At 41.2% G+C, this 27,097-nt stretch overlaps 1 long non-coding RNA gene across 1 annotated transcript in view; it reads right to left on the reverse strand.

The window, feature by feature from the left end:
* Positions 1 to 437: 437 nt before the first annotated feature.
* Positions 438 to 27,097, reverse strand: part of LOC141783997 (uncharacterized) — a 144,176-nt gene continuing 117,516 nt past the window's right edge. The window contains exon 4 of the long non-coding RNA XR_012597397.1: positions 438 to 1,272. This is a non-coding gene — a long non-coding RNA (uncharacterized LOC141783997). The remainder of the gene's footprint in view (positions 1,273 to 27,097) is intronic.

A 27,097-nucleotide genomic window follows, 5' to 3' on the forward strand; every position in this document is an offset into this window, starting at 1 on the left:
TCTGTACTCTGGATGTTGGAGTCTCTCGTCTTGGCCCACTCACTGTTTAAACCCCTCCACTCCCCATCCCTCTAAGATTCAGGCTCTGGCAGTTTAATAGGCTTGGACCTGACACCAGCAGCTACTGAAAGGCACTTTATGACCTCCATGTAATCAGCAGTAAATGCTGCCACCATCTGTCTCTTTTTACTCAATTATCTGACCCAGTGGCTTTTACTGACAAACACCGTCCAGGTAAACAGTAACGCAAATCCCCCTGCTAAGATTATGACACACCTATACATCATCCTGCACTCTTTATCATTTCTTTTTGGTCAATTCTCATTCCAGTAGTGCTTCGAACGCAACTGCCGTCCCTTCAGTTATGAGCAGAAAACTCTAGTATGATTCACCATAGATCCTGTACCATTACAGATGTGGGGGCGTTAGAACTTGAATCCTGATTACTGAGTCATTGTGAAAGGGTCACATACTGTATATACTAGACACTCAGCATGACTGACACTTTGAAGCAAGAGCTTTATTTATTTAATGAAAACAGCCTCTTAACTGGGTTCATGGTGATTCATCACAGTATGTTCAAATCAATTCATTAAGAACTGTTGATTGATAAAAGGGAATGCCTCATACAGCACCTCAGCTGGGCTCATTATCTTTCGCTCCACTCTTGCTCCCCCTAGTGGACAATTCGTGAATGGCAAACAGTCTGACATGCTGTTTTCAACAAAGCTTTTCAAGACAGCGAGAAGCAATGTGTCAGACATCACTGGTGTGACAGTCATTCTTTATAGTAACATATGTAGTTCATATGGAGCAGAAGATGAATATTGCAGTATTTAGAGTATGATGATTAATGCTGATATAAGCAGTGGTGGAAGAAATATTCAGATCCTTTACTTAAGAATGAAAATGTTATTCCTCCTTTGTCGTTTGTTTTCCTACGAATGTCCAGCAACACGTGTCAATTTACGCCCATTACATGCACAAAGTAAGGTATAAAGTAACGTGAAGAAAATACTACCTAAAATTGTACTAAAGTAAAGTACTTGACTAAATGCACTCAGTTACTTTACACCACTGCATATAAAGCAGAAGCACTGTGCCTTTATTGATGCATGACAACATCCTGTCACATCTGCCTGAATATGGTCAGTTAATGTGAGTGAAACAGGTAAAACTGTAATCGCCTGAGAGAAGTGATTGATGCTATAAATCCTTTTAGGTCTTCGTGTCTCATGGTCCTCCTCGCTCATTCTGAGAGTACGGAGCCATCTGTCGGCAAAAAGAGAGTCAGGGTTTCTTTTCTCTGTGTGGGAGGTTAACTGAGAGACAACAGCAAGTATCAGAAGACAGAACAGACTTCTTACTGTTAAACTGATATATCTATGACAATTACACACCTGTAAGTCACTTGTGACAACCGCTCAGATCTGACTGCTGGCTGTTTGAGACTGTCATCTACTCCCACTCATCCTCTGATGCTCCCTGATCTATCACATTTATTTACAAGTCTTTCAAAGCTCTCTTTCTACTCGTCTCTCTTCTACTCCTGCTTTTGTCTCAGCACCTTTTTAAATGCTTATGAGACATGATGTCAGAATGTGAGATAGCGTCAGTGACACTCACAGCTGCTTACTCCCTCTAACAGGGACATCATGATGTTTACAGTCACAGGATCTCTGCCAGACCTTGTACACATAACCCTATTTCACACTGCATGGCCATACTGCACACAGAGTCATTGTGGCCAAGCACCCGGCTGAGCCTTTTGTTTGCTATTCCTCCACAAGAGGGAGGGAGGGAGAAGAAAACTAAGGATAATAATCATATTAGAGCATCATAGCTAAATTGTATTTAAAAAAAAATAATAATAATAGTATTGCAGTTGCAGTTTTTTTTTTGTTTTTATGATTTTCAAATTGATTTTTTAATGCCATAATCGATATATCTGCTTCATTTGAGTCTATGCGGAGGTAGAAGGAAGTTACCGCTTTTATTGTTGTAGTCTGAGTAACGTGACGTCATATCCGTTCCGTATCCGTCCACCAAAACAAACAGCAAGCGAACGCCGCGAGCCAAAACGACAAAGCAGAAAACGGCGGGGGGTCCGCGTGGACCTGAACCTTCACATTTTAAATCCACAGTGGTAAACACTACATATACAGTAAAGTATGGAAACACTTTGGGAATCACACATTGCCAGGAAAAGCAGAACTATACATGATGGCTAAAGCTGCATGCTAACTCTGTCATGGACAGGAAATGTTATCGTATTGCGGTAACGTGCGGTCAAGCCAGTCGTCGCTCTCATCTCCGTGGTCAAATGGGCCGACGCTATAGAGCACCCATATACTGACATTTATGTTAAATACATTCAAACGGCCCCGATGGAGCTGACCATGGATGTATAAAGAGAACGGAGCTGACAAAATAAAGTGTTAACAAAGGAACCTGTATATACAAAATACATATATGGAAATAAGATTGATTGGATTATATTCACCAGAAGTATAAAACATTACATGTCCCTTATAAATTAAATAGAAAATACCACTAATTTGTGAGGGAAATGTCTTTGATTTTTGGGTTGCTGGAAAAAATGAAATAAACAATGCCTGACACTGACTGATTTTCAGCATGTATAGCTGTCCTGAAGTCAAATATATCAAACATTTTTACAGTATTAATTTAGATATTTTCCAAAGTTAAAGTCCCTAGAAGTGTATGATTCAACTTTTTCCCATGGTCTAGAGTTAAAAAATACTATACTATATAAATCGCAATATCGAATCGCAATACATATCCAATCATCACCCAAGTATCGTGATAGTATTAATAGCCCTAATAAATAAGCGACACATTAATGCAAAAATACCAGCTAAGTGCACTCAAGCTATTTGCAGCAGATCAGCTATGGAGGCAATAGTATCAGCTACATAGTTGTCCAGCTAACAGTATACTCATGTAAGTATAGCTTTTAGGATGTAAATGTCTTGTCCACAGAGGATTAACTCACAGGAGGTTGCCATGCCAACTTGTATCAGTCTAGTGAAGGGTCTTTCGTTGTGGAAAAGGTCACAGGGTTAATGTCTGTGATGAATTCAAAATAGGCCGCATGCCACCTGTCAATAAGGCTCAAGTGCCAACAAGACACCTGCAGCCTCGCCGGCCGTGTTGCTGCTCATCATCATCTATGTCTTTCTCCCATGTTCCCCCTCTTCCTGTGTAATCATGCAGGTGTGGCTCACTCAATCAAAGCGGTCGCATTTGGCTGCTTTCTCCCCTTCAAGGTGACTGAGTGGAAAAATAATGATGAGATCTGGGGAAAGCCCAGTGATCTTTCTGATATGAGCTGAAGACAAACAGATAGCTTCAGTTGACAGAGCACACCGGGATAGACAAGTGTTTGAAGCTGAATCTGAGGACAGGGAGGCTGTTTGCAGTTTTCTCCACTAGGAGTCTAAATTGAGCCACACTGAACCACATAACAGCTGCAGCAAAGCTACTGTGGGTTACCACCGTGACATTATTGAAAAGCTGCTAATGTTCATAACACCACACACACTAATGCTGTTTTCCAAAATAAGAGCAAAGAGTGAAACAGTTTTGGATGGCAAATTGCTAATTTATATTATAGGAAGTTCATTGCAATGGGAATTAAGCCTCAAACGTAGGGCTGGGCGATAATTCAATGTGATAATTTATGGTCTTTCAATGGAAACAAGCACATACTATCTCAAATTTCTCAGAAAATCTTATCATTTTATACTAAAGTTCTTAATTAAATTTGAAAATACTCAGTACCTTTCATTTGTCAGGTATTTAATTCACACAGGAGTATACCAAACCATCTGGTTATTTCATATAGACTATATATTATTTATTGAATTACCAGAAAACATGTTATTACCTGCTTCAAGGTCAAGGCGTTGGTTTGTTTGTTTGTCTGTTAGCAGGATAACTCCAAAAGTTAGTAATGGATTTGAATTACATTTTTTGAAAGGTTGTGGTACAATGAACAATCCATTAGATTTTGGTGGCGATCCGGTTCATGATCCAGATTCAGGAATTTTTTTAAGAATTCCGATCAGCAAAACTAATTGCACCCACCAAGGCCTATGGAAAGGAGGTTGGGTCATGCATCAACGCGTCATACCTCTGGGGGTATAACACGGGCGCAGTAAAATCTGGCCTGCACTCGCCGCAATTGAGCCAATCGCAACGCACGACCGCAGCTTCAGTTACACTGCGCATGTGTTGTACCCTATACTCCAAGACCCATGTCCGCCCGTGACCCAGACTCCTTTCCATAGGCCTTAGCACCCCCCCATTTAAGCTGTAGTTTGTTTAGTGCTAATTAGCAAATGTCAACTAACACGCTAACAGTTACTTGGTGAACATGGTAAATACTGTACCTGCAAAACATCAGCATGTTAGCATTGTTAATGTGAGCATGTTAGCATGCCGATTGATTTGAGCATTTAGCAGTAGAGCTGCAACGACAATTAGTTGTCAACTATTAAATTAATCGCCAACTATTCAAAAAGAAGCTTCTTAAATGTGAATGTCTTTGAGTTGTGGGCAAAACAAGACATTTGAGGACATCATCTTGGGCTTTGGGAAACATTGATCAACATTTTACACAATTTTCTGACATTTTTAGACCAAACAACTAATCGATTAATCAAGAAAGATAATCAACAGATTTATCGTCAATTAAAATAATTGTTAGTTGCAGCCCTAGAATACAGTGGCTGCAGCCTTACAGATCTGCTACCTTTCAAATGTTTATGTCTTGTTGAAACGTCTTGTTAAAATGTGCATTTGCAACCTCTTTTGTCTTTATTGTGAGAGCTTCTCTAAAACAGCTCAGGGACTACTGCACGCTCCTAATCTGATAAACTGAAGCCCATTTCATCTTCACTTTTATTACATGCTGGTAAAATGGTAATTTGTTGGATATGACTGTTGATCAGAGTAGCAGAGTCTAGTCGAGCAAAACTATCAGGCACAACAGCCCTCTGATAACAACTCCTGCTTTTTAATGTAACGCTAAGAAAACCTTAATGTGATTTGTTCCTTCAGCGTGATTTCACATCAAAAGAAACATCTCGCAGGTTTACAGGAATGCCAATGATGAAATTAAAGGTCAAGCGTTGTCTCTTTCCACATTCAGTGACCCGCAGAAATGACCATGACTGTGTGATGCTGCTGCCTCGGCGGTCAGTGTCACGCTCAATCAACCACTGATGCAGGCTTCAGAGACACACACCTCTCTCGATTATAACTCAATAGGTAGAGGGGGGTATTATGGAAGGGCAGAGAAGGCCAGCAGGGACGGACTGGCCACACACAGTAAATGTTTATGTGTCATTATTCATCCTCCAAGACAAGCTATACACTTCTACTCTCAAAGTCCTTTTTATTATGGTCCATTCAAAACCAGGATAAGAGGCTTTTAAATTTAATTGGTTGGAAAATTTGGTGGTTTTGTTTTTGGTGGCGAACTGGTGCTACTGTACATACTTAATCCTGGGAGTTTCCTAGTCGTTTTACATGCGAGTGGTTTAGTGAGAGTCAGGGAAATTGGCTCATCGCTCAATAGAGCTGTGAGATTTCTGCTGATGACATTTCCATTAACAACAGGACATAATATGTTTATAGATCCCTGTTTGCTTGGCCCTTTAATTTCTCCCTCTGCAACACAGTTTCTAACAGCTGCGTGGGCGTGATGAGGAGGGAGGACTTTATAGATTGTCCACACAGTGGATCCATAGGCAGTAAATTGTGCTGACAAAGCATGGTAAGGTGGCTGGGGTAGAAAACTACATTGCATGGTGACTTATAGAACACGCAGAGCTAAATTAAGACGGTACAATAAGATTGCTATACAATAAGTAATTTTACTAAATGTACACCTCAGGAGGTACATTATCTGATACAGATTGTACTCTTGAACCCAACATTTTCAGATAATGATAATGGCGTGATGAGGTCATTGTGAAAAATCTAAGGAAGAGCAAGAAGAAAATCAGTTGCCAGACTTCCTGTTTCTGTGGTTTCAGCTGTTCTGGTGTTAACAGACAGCTCCTGCCGCATGATGTCCATTAATTGTCAGTAAATTAGATTCAATTCTGCATGACCAGGTCTGCATATTGGGTGTAATTGGGTTTGTGAGGCCCCGATGATGTGTTCCTTCCATGGAAAGGAGATTGTTGGATTTTTAATGCGAGAGAAGACATTTGTCTGTCTTGTGACTAATCAGGATTACATGGAGGAGTACCAAGTAGTAGTCAGCACCAAAGGAAGCCAAAGTAACAGGACATTTTACCAGTGAAGCAGGAACAAGGAATGATTTAGAAGTGGGGGGGACACAATGGAGTCTGACGTTCTTCAACCAGACAAATGAAATTGAAATGCCTTTTTTACATAGCTTACATTTATATTGACCCTGCAAATATCACACTCTGATGATGCTGATCTTCGTTCCTTCCATAAGCAGGCTATAAAAAACTAGAATGACTGTCTTGTGGTCGTATGCCTCAGCACAACAATTTGCAATTTATACCCATGTCTGTCCAAAATGTCCCCACTTCATAATATTGTCATTAGACATTTCTGTGGAATTGTCATAATTAGCACATGAATTCTTGACTTATGGTCGAAAATGTGTTTTGTGAGGTCACAGTGACCTTTGACCACCAAAATCGAATCAGTTCATCCTTGAGTCCAAGAGGATATTTGGGTCGTGTCTAGAAGGTAACCTGCAAATAATGAAATCTGGCAAAAACTTGCTGCCTGATGACCTATCCTAACCTTAACTATTTGAGGTCAATGCAATAACCATAATCATAACCAGCTTGTGAGAGTTTCCCAACTCGTTGGTTACCTTCTAGACACGACCGGACGTTTGTGCCAAATTTGAAGAAATTCCCTTCAGGCGTTCCTGAGATATTGCGTTCACAAGAATGGTACGGACGGACAGATGAGCCGAAAAAAAATAATAATAAAAGTGTCCTAAACTAATGTATCACGAATGCACTAACCCAAAAACATTTTATTTAGTTTCATTGATAGAAGATTGAAATGAGAATGTATTTACATAACATCACAAAAAAAATAAAAAAAATAAATGAAGCATTCAGACGTTATTACTGAGATATACTTTAAAGGAATATTGTCCTTTGCTGCCTTAGATAGCTGTCCAATTGTAGTATCGTTTTTTTTTTTTTTTTAATAATATAATTACATATTGTTCCCTCTATTATTTTTCCACAAAAAAACATGCAGAGAAGCTCACTGTAGTTTTTTTTCCAATTTGGCAGGGCTTTTTTGGATCGTTTTTAGACCGAAATGAAAGTGGTGGGGTGGGGTGGTGGCTCACTCCTAAAAAATAGGATTTTTAGATGTAGAAATGACACCCTGAGACAGTCCCTTGTTGTTGAGTGGATGCAGGTGGTGTTCTTAAGTCTCTTTGAATTGCTATAACAGAAAAGCCGCAGGACACCTGTACAGCCACATCTGCCCTGCCATGATTACACAATAATAATTACATTGGTCACCGGAAGCCGAGAGCTACTGCTCCATGAACTGTTTATTTACGGAATCATCAACCTCTGGACAATTTCATCATGGGAAATAAACAACCAGGGTCACGTCCTTCACTGGTGAAATATGTCAACTCGTCTGTGAGGCACCGCGTTAATAAAACATTCTGGCACGGAGACATAAAACTCAAATATTGGGTGCACACTCACACACACAAGCACAAGGCTTAGGCAAGATGTAGCCCAAGTTTAACCATCTCAAATCAGTGTACAAAAAATAAATTGAGAAGCTTGTGCTGACATTTCAGTGCACCTAATTAACAGAATCCATCTGGGATGGCAGCTTTGACATAATTTGGATTTTCATTTAAGTGAGAGCTGCAAATCTCAGTGTGCATACATAATGAGCTCGACATCAAAGAAAAGATTCTATTCAAATAAAGATGATCTTAAAGTAAAGAAAAGCAGACAATAAGTAGTCTGACATCCTAAATGCAAAATCTGCTTTAAGCAAGTTTCTAGCAAGTAATTAACATGGAATAAAGAAAAAAATTGAAAATCCTTCTGATCCACATTACATATACAGCCCATGTTGCAAACTGGTTTGACAAATTTGCTTTCCCACCATACGGCAGTTCCCACTCCGTCTCCACTTGCCCTACTGCTGTAGGTTTTGATGCATGAATCAGGAGATGGATTAAAATCAAATTTGAGCATAATTGCTTGTCTGCGAAATGAATCAGGGCGTTTATTCAAAAGACCGACAGGCATGATCGGCATGTCGATTTATAGCACATCCTCTCGTTTTGTGCTAATAATTGAGCTGAATCTAAGCCTTGCTCTCCACCTCCGCACAAACGCACCTTTTTAAAAATGGTGTTTTAACTGTTTTCATCTGGCTGTGACGCCCGTAAAGCATGTCCACTGAGGACGCCGTGTGGGGGCCGGGAACTCTCATGGGAAATCTAGTAGTTTGTTTGGCGGGAAACAGGAGGCGTAAACAAATGGAAGGCGGTGGAGGATTTACAGCTTCCTGATGCATACATCTCTCCGTGGCGGGACAAGCCCACCTGCTCAGCTATGGCTCATTCTGACAGGCTGCAAAGAGACAGTCAGAGAGACTAACCTGCTGCTCCTGTGAGTCTCGGGATGTACTGCTGCTATTCTGTCATACAATACTGAGGTAAAGTGTACTAAAACTGCAGAATTACCTTCAATGCAGTAAATAAAAATGAGGCAAAACGTGTGGCTGGCTGGAAAGAGCTGGTAGAGGATTTGTGTCTGCTATAAAGGTTGAAATAATTAGCCACAACTGCCCTGTAGTTGGTTTAACATGTCTTTTGGGACATGATAAAAAGGTAAGCCATTCCCTTAGCTCAGTTGATGCATTGCAGGAATCTGGTTTTAATGCAGCTCAGGAACCTTGACATGTCAAACCCTCCTACGCTTCCATCGTTCCTGTCACTCTCCAGACACATAACAACAAAACAAACATGCCTTTGTCTTCAAGAATACGAGTTATATATTATTTATTAAGTTCTGACAGCAACCAGAAACCAAGGTACCTGAATATTTTGAAGATGAAACTGCGAAGAACTACTTTGTGTGCAGAAATTCAGGAAGAAAAATACACTGAAGGAAGAGTTCTGCGTTATATGTTACAGTAAGTGGATCACTTGTTTGCAAGGAAACTGATACCTTCAGTATTAACGGGGACTATTTACAGTATGAAAAAGCAGGTCAGCATCTACACTGTGGGCCCATCTGGACATTAATTACATATAAAACTAAAATATCTAACATAAAACAAGACTACATACTGTATAATATGCATTATGTTGCACATTACATTAGTATGCAACCACTGATGCGCTTATTTTTTTTATTGCATATTATAAAGCTAGGTTATTGTATTACATCTAAGATAGTGAGGCAGTGTTTTACTGTGAGCTAATAAAAAGCAAAATTCATCTGCAAACGCTTGACAGTTTCCCCTCAGGACAAATGCAGTGGGCATATTGTAAAATCCATGATAATTATCTTGCAATATTGGTTTTATTACTGGAGGATGTATCCCAAACACATGCTGCTTTCTGCTATAATTTCAATGCTTCACTGCCAAATCATGAGGGGAGGGTTATACCCACGAAGCAAATATTGAAAGCCAACAAAAAACCTGTCCAGACTTGCTCTGTATGCTATTGTTTACTGTACAGAGAGGCATGAACTCACATTAAAAATGTAAACATTAACTTCCGTCTCTTTGTGATATGAGATGATGTATTATGTTTCTAACAATGCAGGGCATACATTCCTTTCCTGCTTAGTCCCAACTACTGTATTACTGTAAATCAGACATAGGCTACTGTAGTATTCAAGCAAAATCATCAATGTTAACAAGGTTAACCATGAAACAGGTTTACACCTGCCTTTCCCTTTAAATTTCCCCTTATGGTCAATTAAAAGGGCCAAATATGGGATTGGGACCATTTCTATTGCTTCTATTGTTTCTTTTGGTTGCAAAAACCAAGGTGACGACGGCCAAAATGACGAACTTGTCGCTTCAAAACGGCAGTCCACAATCCAATCGGTCATGTCACGGTGACTACATCCACTTCTTATATACAGTCTATGGTATTTGGTCATAAAACAAAGTATTGCACAAATTCCAAATTTGTACCTAATGGTGGCGCCTGAGGAAAAGTCAGTCGATTATCAAAGTTATTAAAAAGTGCGGGGGTCACCAAAGTCAGTAGGACTCATCATCTCGGAATTCATCAAAACAAAAGTGGACCAACCAATGACAGACTGACATTGCCGTCCATAGGGCCACGCCGCTATAGCTAAATATCTTCAGCTTTTAACACAACAGGAGCTGAAGCTCATTTTATATCAGAATGATGAAGTCTGTTGTGGAAAACCCCTTCAACAGCTTCCAAAAGCCATACGCTGATCCACTGAAGGGTCTAGCTGTGCTCTACCGTTTTACACAAGATCTCATGGCATGGAAACACCTTGTTGTGCACAGCGTCTCTCTCTTGATTTATTCTTTGCCTGGTGATGTTTGTGGATCACAGGGGGAGTGGGGGGGGTTCACTAAATCCAAACATTCATCTTTCAAGTCACTTCCTGCTCACCAGCCAATATATGTGGGTTTACCACCATGCCTCTTGCCTGATTAACTTCTTGTCAGAAGAGAAACAGGAGGGAAACCTCAGCACGACCTGCACTTCCTGAAACCCTCGGTTGAGAGCAATCTGCTGTGAGACTCTATTCCTGATCCCCAGCTTCCTTGCTCCTGAAACCATCCAACTGTAATGTATGTAAAGGTCTCTGTATGGAATCACACAGCTTACTGTCAGACCTTAGGTGGCCCTGGACTAAAGATTGACGGGGGTCTGTGTATAATCCTGAACGAATGCTCCTCCGTGCGGAGGCCTGACATTTTCAGTTTTGTTCTACATGCTTGTAAGAAATACTGCTTCGATGTGTGAGGCTGTATTTCGGATTTGACAACCATTAAGCTTCCATTTTTGCCTTCTGGCTTACAATGATGTCATGTTTTAAATTCAATCCTGAAGGGAGTGGAGAGGGTATACTCCACGGTGCGTATGCAGCACAGCGCCTGGCTAAAAGCAGTCTGGCAGTGCAGTTCAGTAGGGCATGAGGCCTGTCATAATTGCATCCGCTGTCTGAGGTCGCAGAGGGCCAGCGAGTATTGGGGTTGAATGTGTATTACAGATGGAACCTTGTGGAGTGAGAGGAGCCCATTACTGCAAGTCCTAGACAAGAGTGAAAAATTAGATGGCTTTTCAAAAACTGGGCTGCTGTAACATTTTGGTGCCATACGTTGGTAGAGTAACTGTGTCAGTCGCAGCGGGTGGGGGGGGGAGTTGGCGAGGAAGTGGGCAGCTCAACAGGCTCGGGGAGGATGGAGTGATATGAGAGCAAGGTGTAATTTCCTGGAAGTCCTCCCAGAGGACCGCGTCCCTGGATGGGAATTTTCACAAATTGTAGACGCACTGCCGCACAGACACACTGTAGCTTGATTGTGTCCACACACACACACAGACACACACGCACAGACAGAACCAGATCTCCGTTCTGCACTTCTTCTTTTTCACTGAGGGAGTAATTGGCTCCAGCAGCAGCTACAGATGCTTGTGGGGAGAAATGGGGCAAATAAAACAAATCTAATTGCAAATAAGTTACCTGGTGAGTTCAGTTAGATATTTTCCTTCAGGGGCCTCAGAGGAAAGAAGAAATAAGACAAGGGGGGCAACATCTACCGAGATACACCCAACGCTGCACCTGTCACACCTGTTGGGTTAATTGGATTTCCTGACATTCAGAATTTGATCGTCTACTGTACAATACACTGGCAGTTTTACATTTCCAAATTATTTTCCAGGCCTGAAGAGGGCAGACGAGTCTTCTTTTAAACATGGGAGGCGGCAGTCTTTATCACATCCACAGTGTGTTTGTTAATTTATATATAGTAATTTAATCTGCTAGTGTCATACAATGTATTTCAGCTTATTATGACAAACTAATTTAGTCTTTTAATTACAACAGCTGTAGAATTGTTTCATAAATTACTTAGAAAATCGAGCACACGCAGCTCCACATCAAAGCCACATAAACCTACACATAACAGCGTTGTATTCAAATGCATGGGGCTTGGCAAACACACTCCTATCAGATCCATTAGTTCCACCAATGTAACAGTGACAATAGCATGATAACTGCCCAGCAGGCAACAACAATCAGGCGAAATAGAAGTGTATTTCTCTGTGACGTGAGCTATAAAAGGCATCCATCCAAAGAAGTGTGTGTGTGTGTTCAGACAAAAGCCAACGCAGTGGCACATGGTCGGAGAGCGGAGAAAACACCTGTCTCCTTATCTTTATGATGCTGCGGTGGTGGCGCTTTCCATGAATGAGGCTTTTACAAGAGCAGGAGTTCCCCCTCATTCATATCCTTTTGTTTCCTGTCCAGGAGAGTTAATGTCTGCTACTGTGTAGTTTATGGACACATCAATACGGGGATGCTAGGCTTGACTTTTGAATATGCAGAGAAACAAATCCTCCAAATCCCTCACAATATTAGTGGTATTTTCTTTTTAATTTATAAGGGACATGTAATGTTTTATACTTCTGGTGAATACAATCCAATCAATCTCATTTCCATATATGTATTTTGTATATACAGGTCCCTTTGGTAACACATTATTTTGAAAACCGGACGTAAACACATGTGTATACTTCCTCTAACATCTCCAAGTCTGTCTCTAGCTCTCCCGTCAGCTCCGTTCTCTTTATACATCCTTCGTCAGCTCCATCGGGGCCGTTTGAATGCATTTAACATAAATGTCAGTATATGGGTGCTCTACAGTTGTAGCGTCGGCCCATTTGACCACAGAGATGCGAGTGACAAATGGCTTGACCGCACGTTACCGCAATACGTTTCCTGTCCATGACAGAGTTAGCATGCAGCTTTAGCCATGATGTTTAGCTCTGCTTTTCCTGCAATGTGTGAAACCCAAAGAGTTTCCATACTTTACTGTATGTGTAGTGTTTACCACATTGGATTTGACATGTGAGGGTTCAGATCGTATCCATGCAGACCCTCCGCCGTTTTCTACTTTCTTGTTTGTTGTTTGTTTTGGTTGACGGATACGGATCGGATATGACGTCATGTTACTCAGACTACAACAATAAAAGCGGTAACCTCCCTCTACCTCCGCATAGACTCAAATGAAGCAAATATATAGATTCTGGCATTATAAAAATATTTTTCAAAATCGTAAAAAAAAAAAAAAATTGCAATACATAGATGAATTATTTTTTCCCCCATCCCTAATAATTATGTTAATAGAATGCCCAGAATAATAAAATCTGATCTATAGTTTGATAATGTTCATGCTGTGGAAACAAAAGCAATGAACTGCAAGGATCTACTGCTCATAATCAACCGATTTTGCTGATGATAAAGAGTCCAATAAGGCAATTGGACATCTCTGGAAATAATACCGGTTCTTTCATTAAGAACATGCTGGAAACAGCAAAAAACAGAAAACGGCCATCAGAAAATGATTGTCCTTTAAACTGAAGAAGACAAGCTACTTAACTTACGAAATGGTCCTTTTATAGAAAATGGGGTTATTATGGAAAACAATACAGTGTAATTTCGAAGCGGTAATAAGACAGGAATAAACAGTTTTCCCTCCGTAATCACATTTCTGTATTGTTAAAGCCAGTGGTGTGGGGTAGATAGATGTCATCACTTTGTGGTCACCAGATCCATCGCTCTCACTGTAATAGTCCATAAAACTCTACTGCAATCATCTCTCTTAGTACAGTAATGTTGCAGTGTCTTTGAGAAACAATTGGATGACTCACACAAGATGATACGTCTTTGGATTCTGTAGTGAGATCGGCTTGTCTCAGACAAAAATAATAGCGCTGGATGCCGCTCTGTCCTCCCTTTCATAGTGGAAATGAAAATGAATCAGGGCAAAAGATAAAAGCTTGACAAGCACCACAGTCAATCCTTCAGTTTAACAGCCAGAGAATTCACTACTGAACAAATGAAAGTGGGCTGCTGGGGAGAGGGGAATAGCATTATTGTGAAAGAGGATGGCATTGCGAGAGCGGAGCAGTTTAATGTGTGTGTGTGCCTTTGTCGCCACTCTGCACTTTCTCACTTACAGAGAGAGAAAAGAAAGGAGGCGTGCATGTGTTTAGAGGAGATGGGCTTTGAACAGAGAGGATATGTGAGCTTCAGGCCTTCCTCAGAGAGGGCAGATTTGACCAAACAAACTGCCCTGACTCTCTGAAGTCTATTGCCCTTCTCTCTGAGGGGGACCGCTGTATTATTCACTGCAGCTCGGTGAGTGTGTGTGCAGCTCCGCTTGGCAGTGATGCAGTGACTTCTAATCGGTAAGTAAGTCTAGCATCAGCATTTCGCTGAAGACGTGTTGCTGTCTCTTGGGCCGCTGACCTAATCGCTGGAGCTAGCAATGAGCGGACTAATCCATCAATGTGACACCACCAATCCCCCCATGCCCACCACCTTCACCACACACACCTAGCCTCTATCATTGGGTGTGGACAGCGAGGAACAGGGACACCAGGACGTGAAACTGTAAACCCAGGGTCAAAATGAGAACGATTACTGCTGAGGTTGTGCTTTGTTTCAGGGAAAAGCTTCAGCGTGGTGGTCTTCACAGTCACAGGCCTCTAAAAGTTACAGTGTCCTTTTGCCCCTAATCAGATCACCACATCTCCTGTGTGAGGTCCTGCAGGCTCCACTAATCTCATTACAAACCCCCATGTGGAGGAGCTGCAGAGGAGTCCCTCGGACGCCGCACCTGCTCACACAACAGAGCCCCGCGCACTGATCTAATCAGGTGATATGCCCATCATTGATTTTCAGCTATAACATTTTGAATAGGATTGGAGTGGATTGAAGCGAGGAGACAGACAGGGGAAATGGAGAAAAAAAAAAAAAATGAGATGGAGAGACAATACGAGGAAATCCGAACGATGCGCGTGACAATGTGAGATCCACGACTCGCTGTGTCTGCTGTCATCTGCATATCCCCAGGGCTCAGAGCGCAGCAGTCAGTATTGAACAGTGACTTTAAGACATGGAAAATCCTTAAAGTATTTATCTTTACAAATCCTTTAATTTAATGCTAAGTCTATCAAATCTTAAAACTAATGACAAAATCTGCATGATGGATTGAGACATTTCCATTATATAAGTATTTTTTTTAAATGATATATTCCTGACATAAGTGGAGTTAAATTTTTTTTTGGCAGATGTTCGTAGCCAACAATACTATTTGAATGCGACCCAGGCACACATTAAATACTGTATGTATATTTTTCCCAAATCTAACCAAGTAGTTTTGTTGCCTAACCTAACCAAACTGCAACTAAAAACCGAAAATAGAAAAAAAAGAAAGAAAAAACTGAAAATAATAAGTCAACTAAGTGTACAAATAGCCATCTCATGAGACTCAAACCCTGGGCTCCGGGATGAACCCTGAGTTTGACCCATTAGTCCACCACAACCTACTCCCTGCAAATATTTTCTGGCAGAAAGCCATTCAGCTAGCTAACTATTGTTAAATTAAGCAGCATATGCAACTTAGTCGATAGTCAATAGCCGAATAGCTGCAGTGTGTGCCGTGTTCTCACCCGGGTGCAAATAGACACTTGCCCTTGCAGATCCACAGACATGTAAATTGTGGATAACGGCATATAGAGGAATGATAAGCATTACATTGTTTGTTGTATCTCTTCAACTGCAGCTCATTAATGCCCTCTCACTGTCGCTTCTCTTGTGTCGTTCATTGGAGGGGTAGGCACACACAGTCTGTGGGACAATGGGAGGATTAATGGGGAGTCGGCCTGGCTGCTGATATGAGGTCCAAACAGACAGAGGACTGGATCCCTCCCCCAAGGGACGGCTTAATGACAGACATTAAAAATAATTAGGAAAGACAAAACAGTCCTGCTCGGAATTAACCCTCCTTAAATCCAAGACATGTCCCTCTGTGAGCAGCATTCAGGCTGTTCAATTACGATTATCGTGATTATAACAGAAACGTCGTTAGAAATGTATCTGTTTGCATGAGGTGGTGTTTGCTGGTTAGTATTCAGTATCGTAAGGGGTTCAATATTCTTTTCAGAAATTAGTCTCAAATGGACAGCTATCAGGTTGGTTTGCTCTGTGCACAGCTTAGTTTTCTAATTCCTCTGCCTTTGAGCTAAAATACAACAAATCAGCAGCTATGGATTAGGAGCTTTACAGATTTTTAAAGAAAAACTGTGATTGAGGCTTAAAATTAGAAAGAGGAAGATAGCAGAATTACCATGCACATTAGCCATCTTAAGCCAGGATATATCTTTAAACACCCATTAATTATTCAACTTAACTCACTGAGTTAATAAGGCTTTAATTCGCTTAAGGGTCCAACTACAACAAGTGTGAAGTACAGTAGTACTTTGCATACTTATTATGTTCCGTGTGGATTTAATCTGGAGGGTATTTAACAAAATAAAAGAGAGATCTTTCACCAGAATGTACATTTCGTTAGTCGTTCCCAAACATCTAATGGCCCTAGTGTCTTTCCACTCACTGTAATAAACAAAATCCTACGTTGAAATGACACCACAATTAAGCAATGATTTTTTGAAGCCTGAAAACAGAGCCATGAGGAGGTGCAGATGTCTAGTTGTCTCTCAGAACGCTTGAATTACAATATGTTGAAAAGTTATTATGGAATTTTTGCCGAATGATGCCAAAAATATTCTGCCTACTGCCACTTTAACTTTCACAATTAAGAGCACAGTAAAGGCACTAATAGATTCATCAAATCCAACACGCCAGGTATGACAACTGAATATTAAATGAGTTGGGAAAAGCTTGTTGCTGAAATGAGACCTGACCACTGTAAATTTCACAGTAGTGGACTCCATAAAAAAAGAAAAAGTAGAGAGTAACTAGAGAAGATGAGCTTAGGGAAGTGATTTGTGTGGCTCTCACAACCATATAATTTATCGGTCGTTGGGGAGTGTAAGTTAGAGTTACATGTCCAGTGGACAGCGGCTTCATATTTCCATAAAGCCTCCTTTCAGATCCCACACTGTGTATGAATGTCAGAGACATCCGTCTGCTCTGCTCTGGGGAGGACTGGGATGCTGCCAGAAGCGCAGTGGATCCCAGTTCAGGTCGCCTACTGCAGACAGGGAGAGAATGGGTGGGGTGGAAACCAGAGATGGCTCCTTTTCCCCCCTCCTGGTCCCAAAAGAAGGAGTGTATTGGCATCAGCAAGCTGCAGACCCCCTCAGATAATTAAAAGTGAGGTATAAATCAGTGTGTAAGCAGTAATCACACAAGCTCCTGCCAACTCCCCGCAACGATCATAAATCTAGAGGAAAACAAAGCTTCAGCACTAATAAAGGCTCTGAAATCCCCACTGATCTGGGGTTGGATATGCATTTCATAGGAACCACATTGCCCTTCTATTGCAGAAATATTACATCTGTAATAATGAAGACATGCTTTTATGTTTTAATCGATTTAAATTGATCAAAGTCTCAGCGAGGGATGACTTCATACAGGAGGTTTTTCATTCTTGTACAAGAATATGGACTAAGAGCAATTTCAGTGTTAATGTTCCTTATGCAATCTTAATCTCCTTGGCTTGTGTTTAATACGTGTTGTATGGAAGAAAACCTTCACAGGGGCCAAAAGAAAGAGAAGATGTTACCACTCGTATGTGACATTTTGACAAGAACAAGTAAAAGCTGAATGGAGCCGATGTTTGTTGCGTTGGTGTGGGGAGGTGGTAGCAGAACAACACATCACGCACCGTATTGATTTGTGAAAAAAAATAAATAGTGAAAAGTGTGAGACATGAAAAGAAGTTATTGATCCTTACAGAAATCATGCTGATTAAAGTCTGGGCCAAGAGGGAGGTCAATAATGGTTCACCAATGAATGCATCCTGATAAGGTCGGAGTGACAACACACTTTATGAACACAAAGAAAGAAAAAGAGCTACAACCACTGACTTGATCTCATTTGCTTGCGTACCAGTTAGTGAAACGCATGCACAAAAACCAAATCTCTATAAGCTACCGCCCTCAAGACATGATTTGACATGAAAGATGATCTCAAGATCGCATAAGACGAGCCTACCATTTCTTTGTTCTTTAATTTTACCTTGTTTCTGAAAGATAGTCGGGTAAAAGGACCTGCAGGGCCGGGATCAAAGCTAGTCTTGTGCGCTGAGCAGTCAACTGTAAAACCAATGCCTGAGGACTTATCCAGGCTTATATAGTGAAGAAATGACTCCCTCTTCCCTCTGTCAATGCAGTGGAATCAAGATGAAAAGCTCAACACCTCAACGTGTTATTAAATGAGATTCAGGAGTTACTAACTGGAAAACAAGGACCATTAACAAGCAAGAGTCTCAACCTGCAGCAAAAACACTTCCTCTAAAAAACAGTTTTAATAAGCAGCATGTTCTGGTTGTCAGGATATAAAACATCTAATCGGATCCATTACTTCACAAACCCCATGGCCTGACCTCTAGCATCAAGCAAAGCTGGCTTTTATTACAGCTAAATAGAGAAAAATACATGAAAAACTTCACATCTGAGACCACTGGGCAATAGAGCAGAGACGGATTATAGCATGTCTAAGCTATCAGAACAAACATGTTGTGTACTTATCCTTCTGCTAATCTGCAGGGATCAAAGCTTGTTACTGAGATTACCTGCTAATCAGCACAAAAAGCACAAGCGGATCCAACGGACAATGATATTACTCAGTGGGTGTGTGTGTGTGTGTGTGGTGTGTGTGTTCAAACCCCCTTGTGATCAATAAGGCTGTAAGCGTGCGTTTAAATCACGCTGCCCTCTGTTCTTGGGTAAACATCCGTGTGAATGGCAAAGACAGCTATAGTATAGTCAGTGTTTTCTCAGTCAGGCCCCTGATTTTAAACAATAATGACTTTTTAATGTGGAACTGTGATTACATTGTCACAGTGAAATATGGGTCGTCTTGACCGCATTGGAAATGAGGGCCTAAACGTGAATTACTACAGCAGCATAGATTACAGCGGTGCTCCAGGTGAGGCAATCTTCATAAATTCAAATCTAATCTTAACAGAGCCAGCAGTGTCAGCCGGTGGAGAAGGCCTTTACTGAGGGGAGGCAGGGCCAGAGGGGACAAAGCCCACAACTGGGGCTACTTATAGTCAACACTCAAGTCAAAAGAGAGGACCAAACAGCCAAACCGTTAAAGGAATAGATGGACATTTTGGGAAATACACATATTCACTTTCTTGCCGAGAATTACATGAGAACGTAGATACAATTCTCATGTAAGGTAGCCGATTAGCTTAGCTCAGCATTGAGACTGGAAACAGCAATACTGCCCAGCAGAGAATGGCGGAGCAGCAAGGCGAAGCTCTGCTCCTGGCCAGAGGAGGAGCCGCTACTGCCGGGCACAGAGCTCTCCACCTACAGCCGGAGCTCCGACTGCAGGTCGCTGCTAAAGGCTGAAGGAGTTTCTGATGAACCTGCATGATTTTGTCTGAATTTGTTATATTATCTCTGCTTCGTGCCACCCCGAAGTATGATGAACTATGATTTTGGCAAGCTTGTATGACATAGCAACAGTAACTAAGGGGGGGCAGGACTTAGGATCGGTCAATTAACACGTTATGTCTTGTTTATTTAATCCCAGAAAGAAATAGACACATAACCACTGTTATTACACGGCTTTGTTGAATACGTGATTCTGATTGGTCAATCACGGCGTTCTACAGTGTGTTATTTCTTTATAGCAGGCCGCTGCTATGTGTAACAGACCGTTGCTATAGACGCAGTTCTGATGTTGGACTCTGGCAGACTATTTTTTCGTCAAATTATTGATTTCTTAGCCGTGTAATAAGCGGCATAATGTACAGCGAGATGGTCATTGTTGTAAAATAAAACCCTTCCCCTGTCGGGGTTTATTTCGCAACAATGACTGGCTCTCTGTACATTATCTCTTACATTAACCGTCAAATTGCTGTTTTGTACCGGAGTGTTCTTTGAGTTTTTATGCTAAGCTCTCCCTGAAGTGATATGCACTCTGCATGCCATTAGATTGACTTGTTTCCAGAACATTCCTTAAACATGTAAAACTACAATTAAAATGTGAAACTGGACAAAAGTGGTATTAGCTCAGCACACTGGCTGAAAAATGGGTTTGAAGAAAAGTGATTTTAGGGCTTAAATCCTCATCAGACATCTAACTACTGTGTTGATTTGAGTCACAGGATCCTCAGCTGGCGTCATTACAGACAATTCAACATGCACCGAATCAAGATCTGTCGTATCCACTGTTAAAGTAATTGTCTAGTTTCTAAAGTATCATCATCTGTTGTTTCTCTGTCCAGGACATGTGTCAATTATATTTTATTCCCCCATGAAGTGGTGACACAATGGTGTCAGCAAGGTGACAAATCACAGGGATGTGGTGTGGGGCAAAGCTGAGTATCTGTCAGCGCCCTGTCAGAGGCTGCTGCCCTGGTTTATCTATCCTCTGCCTGCAACTACAAGTGATCACAGTTTGATGGCTCGAGCCATGCGCCTCACAGGGACATTTCTTATTCAAGTCACAATGCTGTCATTGACGTTTTAGAGCCTGTGGGGCGCTACGGTGATGATAGCACAGTTCCTATTAGCAGCGAGCGTTCTGACATCCCGACAGAATTCTTATTACGTCGACAGCATCAATATCTCACACCTCCACGTACAAATCATATGTGAGGAACCTCCTACGCCATGCACGGTGGGAATATAGTACGCATTCATGAATTCATAGTACGCTTTCATGAATTCATCTACACAGCTTTAATTCTCAATACCCACTGCATATTTGGCACTGTAAGGAAAGAACAACTGAGGACACCGAGGCCACTGCCTCAGCATTTTGTTTCTGAGAATTTGGGGATTCGGCAAGCTGAAATTAAGTTTATATTACCTGAAAAAAAGTTGCACATGGTGTGTTTTAAAGGTTAATAGCAATGTGTTTTGACTGAATTGACTATATTTTAAAGGAATAGTTTGACATTTCTTGCCAAGAGTCGAAAAAATTGCTACCACTCAATATGTGTATTGAGAGGGGACCCCTATTAACTGTTACACCGCTGAATGGCATTCTGGGTACAGCTCGCTCTCCGTCAATGTTCGTGCGAGCTTTTGCACCCAAATGGTGAGTATACTTTAGCATTGCAAGGGGGTTGGAACTATGTCATGGCAGGTGTATTGATCAGGACTCAAGGAAGCGCAGTGTGGAGTTGTTTGTATAAGCGGTTCTGGACAAAGCTGTAAGCAGCAACACCAGAGGCCAAGCAATCAACCCGTTCCGAAAAGGCACGTTTAGAACGGGCATTGCACCAGTTACCTTAATGGCACAATTAAAAAGACACATGCAAACTGACTGGTCATGTTGCACAAGCACAATGAAGATGAAGTAGCCGTATCATTTGACAATTCTCCATAACAATACTGTTTAAATTAGACTGTTTTTTTTCTATCTTGCCTCTTTTGCTCACCCTTATAAAATGAAACTAAAACAATTCCAGACATTATTTGACTGTATCACATTTAAAAATGTACTTAATAATCGAGGACACTTTTCCCAGACGAGTTGGAAAGAAAGACGCAACGCGTGCAGCTGCTGCTCCAGTTAACGCAGTGTTTTTGGATGAGAAAAGAAAGTTAGAGTGATGACTGGTGGGAACAAGAATGAAAAGAGAGTAAACTTTTAATTGTTTCAAGATTTGTCGCTGTGAACTGAGTGGGCAGAACATCTCAAGATGTTACAAATAAGCCTCAGTATTTTTTTTAAATCATGGCTACATCCTTATACATACTAAGCTCTTGGAATAGTTTCCACTTGGCTGGTGCTGCTAATCACATATGAAATCCAAATGTGCATGCCTCCCCCCTACGAAGGGATATATATATTATAAATCACCCTTTGCTCCACTGATACATCATACATTAACCTTTGTCAGCTGACATGTCATTAACTGGCCTATTTAACTGAGATGCATCGGTAGACTTTGGTGCATTTACCAACCTTTACACCTCAATATGACTGTTTCAGTGGCTCCACCCGGGGCTGGACACGTAAGAAATGAAAATAGTTGGGGGATTTTTGGCGCTTTCAATGACCCCCTGGTCTAGGAGGCATATATTTCTGCGTGCCTTCATTCCATGGCAGTGACACGGTAAAAGGTCAAAGCCCCTGAGCGTGCCACTGAGCCGGCAGAGGCATTAAGAGGCCTGCTGAAAACCTGCAGCTTTCATGGCTCAACGCTCTCTTCCAATGTTCTCCCCAAGCAAACACATAGCATTTGCATACCACCCTGCTGATGTGCCTTAGACACAAATCACAGAACAAAAGAGATTATACAAGGGTGAAATACAGTATAATCGTGTGTGTGCATGTGTGTGTACAGTAAAGACACAAGGAGATATTGGAAAAAACATTAAAATAGATATGGTAATGATTGAATCTGGGACTTTACACCTGAAGTGCTCCCTCTCTCCATGTTAAGATATATTGGAGGAAAGCATTTTGAGAATAGAGAATAGGGAATAAAGAGCAGTTGAGCTAAAATGCATCTCATCTGAATCCCTCAAGCCCTCGCATGCAGCCATTATCCTTCTTGTGTATGATTCTCTGATGCCTCATACGCTCTGGTAAAGTGCTCCTCTCATTAAAAAACAATGTGATATCTCCAATTTCTAATTAAATAGGACATTATCTCAAAGACAAGCTGGAGTGGAATGAGGCCCTCAAACGAGTTATGAAAAAGACTAGCTGCTCATCGCCTAATCATGCTTATGTTGATCTCAATGGTGTCTTCGCATTCAGCTGATACTCTGGGATAAAGCGGGGTTATTACACAGCTAATCTATCCAGGAGAATGGTTATGTTTTTTTCCAGATCTATTGGTAATTTGAGAAGTGCTACTTTGCAGAAGAGAAAACCCATGTGGTTTGAGGCATTTGATGGAAAATAAGTGTGGTCTAAATAGGCCTTTGTTTTCTCCCCGCACTTAAAGCGCTTTTCATCTTTACACTGCGAGTGTGTTTTTGAAGCTCAACTCGTACTTCATTGTTGGCTTTGGCTGCAGGAAAAATATCCTGTCACCTTTACTCAGGTACAGATAAGCTGAGGAGGAAGGAGGCAAAAGATATCTGTAGCAAAGCAGATTAGAGGTGAACGAAAAGAAGTGCTATTCACTACAATATAACGCAGTACAGTGTCTGTGAATCAGCTCTCTCCAAGCTAAAATCTACTTGAACACTTGAAGCAAAACTACACTGCTGGTTCTCTTCCGCATCATTTGCTGTTCTTATCTATTATTGATTTAATCTTTGTAAAAGTGTGTACGTGCGTGTGTCCATCCACACAGGGATCTCGATGATGTCATTTGTTCCAGCAACACAATCTGCTGTACTCGGGGAGCGAACTGCATTTCCTAGTTCCTTTTTTTTTCAGGACAGTGCTCTAAGGAACATCCTGTTGCCTCGGCTCTGCTGACAGCCAGAGCGGCGCGTTGGCCTGAATATTCCTAGGAACACTAAGTGTTTCGCTGTCAGCTCACATCACATGCATCAAACATGATGGTTGCTTCCTGTGTGTGTGTGACTGCGCACGAGAAGTGAGGGGTAATGGGTTAAATCAGCTGAAATACCAGTTAGGGCAGACGGGGGCTCCATTATGACGCACAGGTATAACAGTGAGATGTCTATGTTTACATCTGAGTGCTTGAATGCAGCTCACCCATAACTGTTTTAAAAGGTCTCCTTCACTATGAGAAACTCAATAGATTCCCTGCAAGTGAAATGCCTTTTTCTTTTTGTGTAATAGTACAACATGCCATAAAAAAGCTGCTCCGATGTGGTTTATTGCTGTGAAGAAAGCCAGCGTAACCTGTAGTAACATTAAACTGTGCCATCTTGCAAGCATCAGTGATTTGATACGAGGAAAAGACCCTAAAAGGCACCTTTCCTGTCTCAGTGCCATGGGGCCACGCTGGCATCGTGCTTCACGGCCAGCGTGCCATTCATGGAGAGATGACAAGGACACAGCCCAGATGACTTCTTCCAGCACCGGGTCTGCCTGGACCTGATAAAGACACATAATTACACCGCTCCATTTATCTCTCAGGGTCAATCCCATCTCTACCTGATGATGGTAAAACTCTCCAGCACCAATCCTGAGTTCAATTTCAGATAACATTGTCTCCACCATTTCATTCAGCAGCTTGCTTACTGTAGATGTGTATGGCAATGAACCTGGAAATAATGTGCTGGATGAAAGAGGGCTTTCACACCGTCAGACTGGCTAACCTATGCAGGAAGATCACGAGAGCTCAGCAATTATTTCTTCTGGATTCTTTTATAACTGATGTAAAACGCATGCTGTATTATACATAATTTAAATAAATGAATACACAAATTCTTCCTTTGTAAACAACATGGCTAGCTGTAGTAATCTCACTGGTTTGGCTATGTCTCTGGTTTAGAGCTCTATTTTTTGAATAAGGCATAACAAATGTTTCTAAGAAATGTCAACAAGTCAGACTCTGGTGTTAACCAAATTTTGACTAAATATGTACATGGTTAGTGTATTTTGGGTTTGTAGGGGGGGGGGTATTAATTTAAGGTGCTAAATACGAAATTCAGAGAAATAATACAGCATCAAACAATTATTTGCTATGTAAAGACAGAGGAGTAATGTCTACCTGAGCAGAGAATGAAGTCACTGTGTGTGTGGTAATCCACTCTGCACTTAGCTCACATGGCGGTTACCACTGATAACACTTGGACTTTTGGCCAATTCAGCATGTTGAATCGGTGAGAGAAATCGCTCTGATTGGCGGTTCAGCTTAAACAAATCAGTGCACAAGAAGAGAAACGGAAGTGAGGAAAGCAAGAAAACGAGTAAAGACAACACAGAAGGCAATTATTTGTCATCTTCTTTTCATCTGATCATTCCAATACACGGATATTTTCACAACGACATGGCCATCTGGAATGAAGCTAAGTGGTGAGTGAGAGTGGTGTGAAAAAGGGTCGTAACAACGGCTTGTATATCTGCAGTTCTCGGTCTCCCGGTTTCCCTTTTTAAATGACAAATGCAGACTACCTCAACCTGCTGGTAGGGAGAGTTACTACATCTGACGCAGGCGCAGAACGTACGTGGTAGTTGGCCGTTGTCTGTAGTCTTTGTTCGAGTGCAACCTTTTGGCCAAAACACAGGCGACGTCAGGCAACAGTCTGTCTTTGTCGCCGCTATTTCTTTGATATTGATTTGGTGTATCTGGGCCTTAACATTGTCTGTCAGCACTGTTGTCATTATTTGCACTGTTCATGTTGAGAGCCATGTGGAGGCAATACATCAATCATTAATATGCTCTGAGTTTTTAATGTATCACCTTTAAACTACTGTAAAAGGTAAGATTCTGCTCTGAGTGACTCCTGAAACCTACAAAAATCTAACTCCACCTAGAAACACGTTCTTTTTGTGGCCCTAATGACATGAAATCATAAGCCAGGGGTGAATTATTGATCAACTCTAAATTGGTATTGATCGAGTCTAGAGATGAGGGAAATAAGGGTGACAGGCCCTTTACACACCATCAAGAGGTGTCACAATCACAGCATGCTGAATGTATTTCCAGACATCCTCTATTGAGCATGAACAATCAAATTTCCTCTCAGTTTCCTAAATGTCTACTGGTGTTAGTCCCCGGAGCGGGAGATTTTATAAAGGTCTGTGTGTGGAGAAGTTGCAGACCTGGATATATCCTCGACTATATGGGGCTCAATGGGTTTCTATATGGCATGGATTGAGATGGAAATATACAATAAAGACTAGAGAAACAGCTCAGTAAATCAAACGGAGGTGTTGGCTGTCACATTCAGCAGTAACATATAAGGGCTGCTGTATAAGATGCTGCTAATTTTCACCTTTAGCCACGCACATCTTTAAAATAACGTACAGCATGTAAGTAGGCAATATATTGGCATGCTTTTCATGAGCAGTAACCTATAAGTTACAGAATCACGACCTGCATTGTACATTTCTTCAGAGATGCAATTTATATTCATAGACCTTTAAAAGGCCTGTTACACTGTAGGAGGCAGGTATTCAAGTCTTATGAACTCAGAGGGTTCAAGATCCTTTCCCAGATTCTTATTTGACAAAAGGGATTATTGTAAAAAAAAATATATGATCAAGGAGGGATAGCTGTCAAGTCAAATTGAAATCCAATTTCAAAGACACACAGCTGAATTTGACCGTTTTAAAAACCAGGGGCTATATTCACAAAATATCCTAACAGTTAGAGTAGCTCCTAACTGGCTGAGTTAGGAGAAAAGATAAGGTGCATGTCAGACCCAATTTTAGGACTCTTAAGCTTTTGGTCTAAGAGTAATTCACAAAGCATTTTACCTACTTTTAGTAGGTCCTGAAAATCTGAGAAAAGTTAGTGGCAGTCCAGAGTCACTAAGACCTGCTCATAATCAGTCAAGTGCTGAAGCTAATGTACCTTATGACGTTGGTGTTTTGGAAATATATGACAATAATGAACTTAAATGATGCCACTTATTTTTGGCATCATTAGGCAAAAATTCCATAATAACCTTTCAGCATATTATAATTCAAGTATTCTGAGAGATAACTAGACTTCTGCACCTCCTCATGGCTCTGTTTTCAGGCTTTAACAAATCTAGCCCGTGACGGGAGACTTTGACCAATCACAGGTCATTTCATTGAGAGAGCGTTCCTATTGGCTGTGCTCCGGTCATGTGATCGGAACTTGGCGTTCCTTCACCAGATTTCACAATGGCGGCGGCGTCACAAACTTTCTCATTTTACAGCTAAACCGTGCACTACAAGATGTTACTGAAAACATTTGAGGAGAGAAATAGGCATTAACGTAACATAATATT

This window comes from Sebastes fasciatus, chromosome 15 (assembly GCF_043250625.1).
Source record: "Sebastes fasciatus isolate fSebFas1 chromosome 15, fSebFas1.pri, whole genome shotgun sequence".
Taxonomy (NCBI): Eukaryota; Metazoa; Chordata; class Actinopteri; order Perciformes; family Sebastidae; genus Sebastes; species Sebastes fasciatus.